The following is a 12,329-nucleotide window of genomic DNA, read 5'->3' as shown; positions in this document are numbered from 1 at the left end:
CCATACGATCACCGAAAACATGGTCGCTTTCAGGCGCCGGCCAAAAGATGGCGGCAATGGGAGCATGGACGTGCCGGTAAAATTACAGGTGTTACTATTTTCCCGTCTTCGGCTGTCGGCATGTCGCTACATGTGCGTGCGCTCTGCATTAACGCCGGCCGATGTGTAGTTTATTCGCGTGTACGCTTTGGCGACAGAAAGTATGGCGCTTTTTCTGTGTAATAATGATCCAAAACCCCTGGGACCGCGTAATGTAGCGTGCACTATCTTTCGTGTGTTACGCCGATGATTATCGTAGTTAAGCCCGTTCGCACTTTCTTTGTTCCCGGCTCGTGGAAAGCCTCGTTTACTCTTGCTGCGCTCGCATCGGATCACAGTGCACGGAAGAATTTGTTGAAAGCCGTGCTATCACGTGCTGTAGTTCATACATAATTCGACCAGTGTTTACGCTGGATGGGCCGTGCACCGACGGTTCTTGCCGCGGAACCTGTGACACGAAGGAGCGGTTGCCGAGTACACTTGAAAGGTAAGTCCGTCGCTTGCGCGAATTCTTGTAGTCCGTGAAGTGTCCATTGTTATACAGATCGCAAGATGACTAGTAAAACGACAAAAATGATAGATGTGCTTTCCGAATGTTCGTTGTTTTGTGGCAGTGCAGATATAGCATACGGTTTCATGAAAATTGCCCTGAAACGCGTTGATGTTGGCTGAAGCTTTATCGTTTATTTGATTTCTTCTATGAAGTGTGCTAGCGCCGGGGATTGTTTGAACTGAATAGGCACGAAAATTCAAGCATGAAAAGTTACCGTTTGTGTCCTTAATTTCTCAGCGAGAAATAGCGTATACTTATTTCTAGAAGTACGTCGATGTGTGTCGTCTTCACGGCTAACGACTGCGTGAGATGGCACCCGATCGCTCTGTCTGACGCATTGCCAAATCTTAGCTTATATCCAAATTGTTCTATTTACAGAATGTCGTCAGACAGCCTGCATTTCATGTGTTCGATGTCCTCTGTGTTCTCGTGTATTTGTAAAGGTTTCTGATTTTACTAAGACGCCGAGATTTCAACATCAATGTTTCTTTTTAAACGAAATATCTTTTTTTTTCTCTCTCCTGAAAAGGAGGGGGCCTGTTCTTTTTCAGCGCATCGTCCTTTGGTACAGTGCTTTGTAGGGCCTCATAAAGGAATTAGGTTTTGGAACGCTTTTCATGTGGTAAAGAATTTTCTTCATAGTACAATTCACATTTCACTTACTACAGATCTGCGTTTGAGGGAAGCTTTTGACGTTAGATTCATGCTTGCTGCAGTGCCATTTACGTGTTAAATAACCGTCTGTGATGTAATAATCGGACATTTGTACCGCCAGATGCAGCTTCCTGGAGCTGGTTGTACGAGATTTTTCACAATATAACATGACCTTGTTCAATTGCAAGTGTGCAGTTTAAACAGAGATAGCAGTAAACTGAAATTTTTATAGTTTAGGAAAGTCACGATGTTGGTGAGCCAGAGGCATCTCTACACCCCATGCAAACCTCCGGCACTTCTGCAACCTGACAACAAGGCAAATCGTCTGATCCGCATGCTGGGGCAAGGTGTGTACAAAATTATTACTGCCACTTACACTAGCTGTAGGTTTTGTTGGTATAATTCATACCTAGCAACTCTCCCGAGTTTCCCGACAAAAGCAGGAGGGCTTTGGTTGCCTTTATTGTTACAATTTTTTGCAGACTTCTAACATCCGTGCCTGCACAGTTTCTGTGTTCTTAGTCAGATTTCCGTAAGTAGTCAAAATTATGTATTACATTTTATTGGTGGTGCGGTGGGTATTGAAAGGGACCTCAGAATACTACAGAGAAAGGGACCTCAGAACAAAAAGCCACAAAAGGTGGTTTAAAAGTGTTCGAAGCCCGGAATTCAACATTCCGTAATACGGCACTCTGGATTCCAATTCATCTCTGTTCCAGGGTCGTCTCTGTTGACTTAGCAAAATTGAAGAAATTTCAAGCTGCGTAACCGTTGTATTCTCCAATATACGGCAATACTATTGTTCCTGAAATTGTTTCAGTGTTGTAATTCCCAAGATATGTCCCTAAATTATGTCACTGAAGTTCATTTTCTTTCTTTTACAGAATATACATGCAGCAAGTTCAAAGTGCGCAGACCTCAAATTGAAGAGGGCATAGGCTCCATGCTGCAGAAATGGGGCCCAAGAGTGACTCCTCTTCCAAGGAATCAAGTGGCGAGTAGATATTCTGACTCACTACTTCATCGTTAGTTGTTCTGGCGCAGGCACTGTGACACACAAAGATAGTGGAAACAAAAACACACGACAAGTGAAGCGCGAACTGTCAACTGAGTTTGGTGAACAAGAAGGAAGAACTTATACCCGTATACACACTATCACCAGCTGGCTGTGGGCTATATGTGCTAAAAAGGTGGAGATAAGATAATCAGAATGAATCAGAACTGACAAGGTGACCCACTTGAATCTTATCGAGCCGATATTATGTTGGAAATTGAGTGACGGTGATGTAGAACCACAGACGCCTCGCTCACGCAGGCTTCAGCACCAGCCACAACTGTGCAAAATGGTTCCCACATCTCTCTCGTCACTTTGCGCTTGCTTCTGAGGACGATTTCCGCGCTGTGAAAAGATGGTGTGCAACCGCATCTCGTGCAGTGCACAGCCAAGTTGCCTATGCATTTATTAGGCTCAGAGCATATCTGTGATCCCAGAGCTTCCGATTCCAGCACCGGTGCATAATCTAAGCGCAGTTGCATGCGAGCGGTACTTTGTAAATGACTCCCGCTTCGTATGCAACATGTCCCCAATTTTTCATGTGCGAAGAGGCAGTTGTTTATAAGAGATCCGCTCACATGCAACCATGCTTACGTAGGATAAATGTGCTGGTGCTTGAATCAGAGTCTCGCGGAGCACAGATATACTTTCAGCCTAGTAAATGCGCCAGTCAGCTTAGCTGCGCACTTCACGAGATGCGGTTACACACCATCTTTTGAAAGTACGAAAATTCTGCTCAGAAACAAGCGCGCAAAGTGATGAGAGAGACACGAGAAGCATTTCGCATGGGTGCGGCTGCTGCTGCAGCGTGCGTGAGTGAGCCATCTGTGTCTCTATCTCATCACCAAACTCAATTTCAAACATAATATCGCCTCTGTATAATTCGAGTGGGTCACCTGGTCGGTTCTCATTTATTCTTATTATCCTTTCTCTGCCATGTTTAGTGCATGTAACATCCAGCTGAAACTAGCGGCTATGAGTATAAATCCTTATTCATAAACTCGGCTGACAGTTTGCACTTCAGTTGTGTGTTTTAGCTTCCAGTAATTTTGTGTGTCACAGAGCAACAAACGATCAAGCTAAACTAGAGCCTTTTTAAGCTTTGCTTACCTTACTCACGACTTCATTCCTTGGAAGATATATTTTTGCTTCCAACCAGGCAGCCATGAAAAATCACAGACGAATAAAGAGTGCAAAGAATACTATTGCGTCTGTTATTTTATTGCATGCGTACATGCACACCAGTTCCCAATAGGTGGGCTACACAGATTCTCCCAAATATCTGCTCATTTGCTGCATCCTGTGACCACAGTCTCGACAGACTTTCTGCAGATATGCTGCATCCTGCTTCTACACAGACTGAGCAGACTTTCGGTATAAATGGTGTATAAATTGCCCGCTGGGAGGTGACAGGAAGTGACAGAAAGTCCGTCACCTGTCTGCATGCTTTCTGCATCCAGGGCGACTCAGAGTCTGTAAGATTTCTCAGCAATACTGCAACTTTTTTGCAAGGGAATACGCAGTGAGCCTACTTGCATACCCAGCATACCCAGTGACTCCAACGGAAAACGGCTTATCCGACACAGATAACGGAGAGTACTTGAACGGTCCTAATAACTATAACCGCACTAAAACAGCAACAAAGAACAAAAGTAAGCATGTCACGTGGTGTTTCGGAAAATGAATTCTCTCTGAGTTCAACAAATGGCTCAATAACGCACAGGTCCGCGCGCTTTCTAAAACGGATAACCTCTCATATTTTGCGTGTTAGTTTATTTTTGTGTAAAAAAGAGAAGTGAAGTGTCACAAAAAACTGGTTCATATTGGCAGTATTTAAAGAAAGTTAGCTAAGGGTGAATGCTTATTTTTATCAAGCGATTGGGAAACGCACTTTTTGGTAGGTATTAACACACTGACTCGTTTGGCCTACGTAGTATTTGCCGCGAATTAATAGCAGCATGCACACCCCACCAGTTTTAAATCTTAAAAACTGTGAATTTTCTTTCCGGACACGAATTATTTTTTTCTGTGTTGTCATTCTTCTTAACTACAGATTGGCAAAGTAGCTAGTAAGGGCCACTGCAACCATCAACGCTATTACGTCTGGCAGCGTAGTTTTTTTCCATGGGAGAAGCGATCGAGGCACGATCGCAGTTAGGGACTGCGAAATTTAAGAAAGCGAAGGGCCATGCATCTCAAGGTGTTCTTTTCTTGGGAAACGCACAAGGCCGGTGGATCCGTTTCTGGGAGATCATGGACAGGAACACATGGCAGTAGCAGATAGCAGGTTTTATCCAAAAACAACGTTTTTTAATGGAAGGTTTGTGACCAGCTAGTAGTTAAAAATTCTGAGGTTTTTATCCGGAATCTTAGTGAATAGAATTCAGGGAGCTGTGGCACTATCGGTGTCGATGTGCAGGGTTTATTCTACACTATTCATCACGCAGAGCTAATAAAGAGCGTCATGATGTGTATGTTCGAAGATAATGACAAGGTCAAGTAACGAAATGACAGCGAAAGAGCGCGAAAAGTTATTTCGGGAAATTTCGTCCGTTTTCAATTTCACCTTTATTGAATGGGAAGGAGCATTGTTTATGCAGACATGGGGCGTGTGCATTGGCTCCAAGGTATTGTTGTGGCTCGAGTGGGGGGAAGCATTCACAGTGGTTTAACCAAGCTAGTAAAAAATTACGCAATTGTTGATAATTACCTGCTTATTTCTGATAGTAAGAACATGGTTGCAGTGTTGCTAATCTTTTTAGAGTGTTCTATGAATGTGGATTGGCCCTCAAGTTTACTCAAGAGAGTGCTAAATAAAATGAATTACAATTTCTGGATATATCTGACACGGTCACTATGAACAGGCCATACCTGCTGGATGGATAGCGCTACATCAGTTTAACCTAATATATACAGCAACACTGCTCATTGCAAGATTGTGAAAAGTGGAAAAAGAAAAAAAATCATGTCGTGAAAGAACGACCCGATGCTTATCATATGCCGTAACGACTGGAATTGATCGCTGTCAAGGAGCACTATATTTATAGAACGGCTGAAAAAGTAGTCAAGATTGTCAAGGGGGTGGGACAACAAGGGTCAAGAAGGAGAAGAGAGGGCGCGGAGCCAAAGTGCGTCGCCATCGTGCCCCTCCGCCATCACTTTTTGGATGGACTAAAGAACATTGCCAGCTAGCTTGCCGCTGATGCTGTTTTAGCACCCCTAACAAGTTTCAACAATTAGGTTTGAAAAGTTGTGGCTTAGAAGACTGATAATGGAGAAATAAAGTATCTTTGTCTGTTGAGAGAGTATTCGAAGTATCTCAGAGAGGGAAACAAATGTTGTGGACATGGTACCATTACCTTGAGGCAAAAACTTCGCAGGCCAAAAAGACAGGCGTTTTAATACTCGCCTAAAAGAACAACTCCAGTCGCCTGGTAAACATCATCATTCACACTTAGCTAACCATTTTAAGTGCTGCGATTCTAAACCCCTTCTGGTGACACTTCTGTGCTTTTCTCACACGGTAAGAAACTAACATGCGAAATAACTGAGGCTTTCTATACTTGAAAGCTCGCAGATGTGGGCGTTAGTGAACCATTGGTAGCGTTTCGAAAGAATTGCTTTCCTAAATGCCACGTGCCCTCTTTACTTTTCTTATTTGTTGCTGCTTTTAAATTTTGTCGAATGATTAAGCATCATTCGGCACACGCTCTGACTTAGTCGGCTGGCATACCATCCTTTTCCCAAAATAAGATGAGTTGCGAGTTCAGTGCTTGTGTGTTATCTCCGCCTGTGTACTTCGCCTCTTACATGCGGTGAATAAATAGCGACTCACCAAACTTTAATTTCTATTGTCGTAATTTAATTAAAGTAATTTATGAGTTACTCATTCTTACCATGTTTTCATTTCTTGCGAACGATATGCGCGCTTCAATATCACGCTTTCGTCCTTCGAGACAACCCCGTAAAAACCCAGCCCAGACAATCTCAGCTGGTGACGTGGTGCTTCCTTGTTTTATTACTGTTCTGGTGACCGAGAAAACTAAAAGCGTCTCTTTGAAAGTGAAACTTTATATGGCTAGGGGAAACGAAAAAGCATCTGTTAGTCCCCTTTCCACGGAAAAGTATCATCATCAGCGTTGGCTCGAACGTCGTCGTCTTATTCCGCAGATGGCTCGTTGGCGCCGCCCAGGTTGCGGTCTTGCTCGTGCTCGGCACGCGCTCGTGTCACTGCTCCCGTGTTAGTCGTCGTCGTCTTCTTCCACAGCTGGCTCCGATGTCGCTCATCATTCCAGCGTAGAATTTCACTCGTAATGGGGAAGCCGCGTTTACGAGGGTATGGGACATTTCCTAAGGGGGTATGAGCCATTCGTTGTCTTACCGGGACAGACAGATTTAATTTTGAAGCAATTTAATTTTGAAGAATCGCAAGCTGCAATGGCGGCCGATTGCTGCTAACCACTCCGCCGAGCAAACTCGGGACATCCAACACAGGCGACAACGGCGGACTGCGGGCATACCTTCAGTGAGTCAATGACGTCATTCTCTCCGTCGTAGCCGAACGTGTCTGTAACCTCATATTTGAGAAATACTTTAGTGAACCTTTGAGATTAACCCAGTGAAAAACACCGGGGCCGTGCGTTTCAGCTTCACTGGTTAACCAGCTTCACGGAGTGCAAGGTCCGACAATTTTTTTTTTCGTTAGTAGCTCCACTGCTGACATTTTAGAACTTCAGTCCTTTTTAAATTGATTTCTCTGTTGAATATGGTAGCCAAGGTAGAAAAAGTAAAACTCATTCACATGGGGTTAAACTCTACGTTAATGTTTTTGTTTACTTTACATTTCACCTGATATGCCGCTGCAATGACGCTAATGTTTTATAGGTGTCCACGGTTTTGTCAAGCTATCGAGAGATAGTTTTTGCAGAGGCCTCCTCAGTTATTATGTAAACATGTGACGGCGAAATACAAGTTAAATGGAACTGAAAGATGCCCAAAAGGAATCATGCACAGTGTACATCAGATCGTCGTCTTTATTAACTTGAGACAAATTGCTAATAACCTCTGACCTCCATCGCGATTGAAGCGCCGTATTCTTGGAAACAAGGATCCGGTGGAAATGTGTGGTGTGAGCCGGCATGCGTGCACGAGGCAACAAGACGGCAGGGTAAATGGTGGAGCCCTGCCACGAAGCCAACGGCAAGATGTACGCGCACTGATTTCGTGGTAAACTTTCTATTTCACACACTTGTCAATATCTTGTTTTCTTCTAGTAATAAGTATATTGAATAAATGTCCGCTATAACATCTCGTAAGGACTCAGCGTCAAAAATGCGCTTTAACGCGTCACCTCGTTCTTTCCTAGCATTAGCTATCAAAGCAATTCAACAGCTGCAATTGCATTTGATCAGAGTATATAGCGATACCGTCAGGTGGCATGTTTCCGCGTTTGGATTGAGGACATATCTGATTAGTGTACTTTTTCTGCAAGGGAAAGACGAATTACAAAGTAGATGTCAAATTGCTGCCATCATTCTTGCTCGACAGACTTTGAAGCAGACAGATGCCGCTTTCCTTGCAAAGCTTAACTCAACACACAAACACAAGGTATGGCACCAGTCAATCTTTCCTTCACTGAAGAGCGATGGGTGTTCTCTATAGAATACCTAAGCTCATCTGCGGTGTGTACATAAGCGCGGAAAAAGGACAGCCGCGGCACACGTACTGCCGCTTTCAACATCGAGCATAAGTGAGCACTTCGTCTACCAGAGCGTGTATTTGCTCGGATCACAATCCTGAATTTTTACCTAAACAATACTTATGCTTATCAATACAATACTTACTTAGGCTTATCACTGGGACAGCAAAATAAGTGCCGGGCTAGTTGATCCATAGCTGTCAAAGTGTGTAGCTGGAAAATAAAAATTGAACTGGATTACGTCGAATGCCACGCGGCTACAGAACGTCCCGATCTAAACGACTGGTTTGTATCAGTCCCACGACAAGAGAGATACGCAAAAGAGAAAAACACACAGTGACACTCAATAATTAAGTTCAAGAGGGGAGTTGGCTGAGGCCCTGAAATGAGGCCTTCGCTGGTGGATTTGATCAGCGCCAAGCAGTTAAACTTCACCAAGTTACCCATGCGCCGTTAAAGACCAACCAAGGTATACACATGGTAGGGAAACTTCCATAGAAGCCCATACATCCTGCAATGGCAGATTGTGGAATCACGGCAGCGCCATCTACATTTAGCCGGGCTAACTTATCGGTGGACCGATAAACGTTTGTATTTCAAGGCTTTTGCGCCAGATGGTCTACTACGCCATCTCACATCACATCGCATTTACTACATACACAGAACACATAACAGTGCAAATGAAGCTTAATCATTCGCGACACCATCGCGACACCATCGCGACACAATCAAACATGAATGCACTTATTGAGCCATCTGTATTTGTAGCCCTGTAGCCATCATCTTCAGGCTAACTGAAGGGTGAAAATGGGGTTACTATCAAGGCCAGAAAAAATACAATGTTACTAGCGAATTTGGAGAAACAAATTTAAACGAAATGAATGCTGATCTGATAGTTCGAATAAAGTTACAATAATTAACAGGGTAATCGTCTTGTTTCTGTTAAAAATTGAAACACTACGCAACAAACGTCTCTGTGACAATAGCCGAAGGTGGAGGCCCCAAATGATAATAGTACTGGTGTACTTAATCTTAATCCAATTTTGCAGAGTGGAGCTTCGAGTAATATTTCTCTGGTTTGAATAACGTCGGCATGATAGAAAGGAGCGGTTCTCGAGCTGGCGCGGGATCTTTGACTTCGTCGTCTTTTTCGCCGTTTTTGCTGGACACGCAATGCTGACTGTTTGCTGGCTGAAAACACCAGGTTCCAATATCCTCTTTAAAAATTAAGCTAGTTCCACGCTTGTGAAATCTGATGAAACAGCGGCGCTCTGCAAGCGTGGGTGTATAGCGTAGTGGGTATGACGCTAATCTTCGGACCGTGAATCCCCCGGTTCAAATCCCGCCTCTCCCTCGCTCTTTCTTTCTGCCTGTCTCTTTCTCTCTCTCTGTGTTTCTGCTTTTTCTTTCTCTCTTTTTTAAATGTCTGTCTCTCTCTCTCTCTTTCGCTCTCATTTTTTTCTTTCTCGTCTGCGAAATCATGGAAAGCATGAAGGCATGCTGGAGAATCATCATCATCATCAGCCTATATTTATGTCCACTGCAGGACGAAGGCCTCTCCCTGAAATCTCCAATTACCCCTGTCTTGCGCTAGCGTATTCCAACTTGCGCCTGCAAATTTCATAACTTCACCACCCCACCTGGTTTTTTGCCGTCTTCGACTGCGCTTCCCTTCTCTTGGTATCCATTCTGTAGCCCTAATGGTCCACCGGTTATCCATCCTACGCAAAACACGGCCTGCCCAGCTCAATTTCTCCCTCCTAATGCCAACTAGAATATCGGCTATCCCCGTTTGTTCTCTGATCCGTACCGCTCTCTTCCTGTCTCTTAACGTTTGTCCTAAGATTTTTCGTTCCATTGCTCTTTGCGCGGTCCTTAACTTGTTCTCGAGCTTCTTTGTTAACCTACAAGTTTCTTCCCCATATGTTAGCACCGGTAGAATGCAATGACTGAACACTTTTTTTTTCAGCGACAGTGGTAAGCTCCCAGTCAGGATTTGGCAAAGCCTGCCGTATGCACTACAACCCAATTGTATTCTTCTGTAAATTTTAAGGCGTTGTAATAGGACACCGTGCACACGCAAGAAAGTTGGGCAGAATGGGCAGAGAGACTGAAATAAGTATTTCATAGCGAACACTGATTCAGCCCCTATAGCACTTTGCACTGACAATGACCGACCGAAGTGGTGGCATGATGTTTTCCTGTCTAGCGCAGAGCGTGCATGGCTATGAACTCCAGACTTAAGGCAGGTGCACCAGCAAATGGGCAAGCAACAGTATATGGCAAGGCGATGTGTAATCGAAATAAACATTCCTGTAAGTTCAATTAAAATATTTCCAAACTCATTTCCAAGATAGATTGATTTCATTACTTGAATACGTATTTGCTACGTAACTTTCACGTATTACGTAATATTACTTTTACGTATTACTTTTACGTTTTACGTATGCGTAATACGTAACTTTTCACTCTGTGGTGCAACGACAAACTTGGACAAGATGTGTTTGAGCGATTTTCTCTGTACAACAAATGGCGGGCAGATGCACAAGAGGTGTTGTGTCGTCTCAGGAACACCACAGTCCTCCCAATTTGGACGGGCCGCCCGGCCGCAGTTGTAGCACCGGGTGAAGGCCATGCCTAATCGTAATCTGTGCAGCAAGCTTGCATTGCACCTTTTCATGGTGGATGGTAGCCGTCTTGTAGTTGGTAGATGTAGATGTAGAGCCTTGGAGTTACTGGCACATACCCACTCTGGGGATTGGCCAAGAACCGGGCAGTTTGAAATAACAATCATACATCTCCTTTCTGATTGTAGTTGGTGTCCTCATAGATATAGATTTACTGCAGCTTCTAGCATCGTCTTTATCTTCCACTCATCACCAGTATGTAGCTGCTGTTGTTCTCGTGAAGAAGAGGAAGGAGAAGTAATGGCGTCTTTAGGTCCGAGCAGTGCCAGCACTCAAGCAGTCATCCCAGAGGACGTCGGGACGGGTGCTACTGACGGCTCTAAGCAACGCAAGCACAAGAAGCGCAAGAGCCATCGGTCGGGCTCCGCTAAGGAGCACAAGGACCATAAGCGGGGCATGATGACGCCTATGGATGGACACGAGTGAGTACGCAAGATTATCCCTGACTGAACTGAGACGCCGTAATGACGCTCACAGCATGCGCAGAAGTTCTGCCTCGATTCTCACACAACTTCTAGTTACATGTTGATAAGCGTGTGATCGCGAGATGATATAAGCAATGTGTGCTGCGAGCTGGACCGCCCACTTGTTCGATGATTTAGTTAACCACGCAACTTGTGTATAGAGGCACATTATGAGCTAATGCAACAACTCTACGTGTTTGTGGAAATGTGGCACTAAATGAATACGGAATATGTTAACAACGTTCACTTCGGGGGCAGTTCCCCTGAGAAAGTGCACTAGCAAGTGCCTCTGATAACAAAATTGATACGATAGCAAACAGTTGGAAAAAAAGAGCGCTCAAGGCCTAAATTTTTGTTGTTGGGTTCGTCGATAGCAATGCAGCCACGATGCCATTTTTTTCAGCCTTCGCTGAATCCAAAAAAGAATCGATATTCCAGGTCGACATTTCCGGTTTTACTACGGCACCGCGCATTATGAAATTCTTCAAGCTGAATATCCGAAATTTAACATTACGATAAAAAACAGTGCAGTAGACCACTATTTGACCAATTACTGATTTAACTCAATGACGGGAGGCTGAAATAAAAGAAAGTTTCGAAGCAACGCACAAAACTAACATTCACATTACTTCAAGACTACATATAAGCCTACCTCAACATGATCAGTTACCTTGAGAGCGTGCATGTCGTGCCGTGTAAGGGATGACATCTACACGTTTGCATATAGATTTTATTAGTCAGTATTCTTCACTTAGGGTAGGAAAAGTGTATTAGTTTGTATCAGCACCACATGCATGGAAATGAAATGCAGTCTTGAAATTGCGATATGTAAGGACTTTTTATTTCACGAAAAAAATCGTACATGAGTACATCTTACGCGCAGAAACTGTTGATTTCTGCAGACTCCCACAGTTGAAACTTCCAGGCCATTGGATAAAGCAAACATTTAGAGTTGCTTGTGTGTTCTTCAGCGTAGAGAATCCCTTTTCCAGCCCGTAATCGTTTTCTTCTCACAATTTTTTTCTCTGTTGGCTTACGTGATCAGATATCTGAATCTTTTTCTAGAATGATGCTTCTAGTTGCCCTGGTTGCTCCAATCGGGAAGTTCTCTTCTTCAAGTTACGATAGTTCGGCATGTTCTCGGCGATGTATTGTGTGCTATCGCATCAACCCTCCACCA

The sequence above is a fragment of the Dermacentor silvarum genome, chromosome 3, assembly GCF_013339745.2.
Source record: "Dermacentor silvarum isolate Dsil-2018 chromosome 3, BIME_Dsil_1.4, whole genome shotgun sequence".
Lineage (NCBI taxonomy): Eukaryota > Metazoa > Arthropoda > Arachnida > Ixodida > Ixodidae > Dermacentor > Dermacentor silvarum.
The sequence above is the reverse complement of the archived record's forward strand: the minus strand, read 5'-3'. Positions refer to the sequence as shown.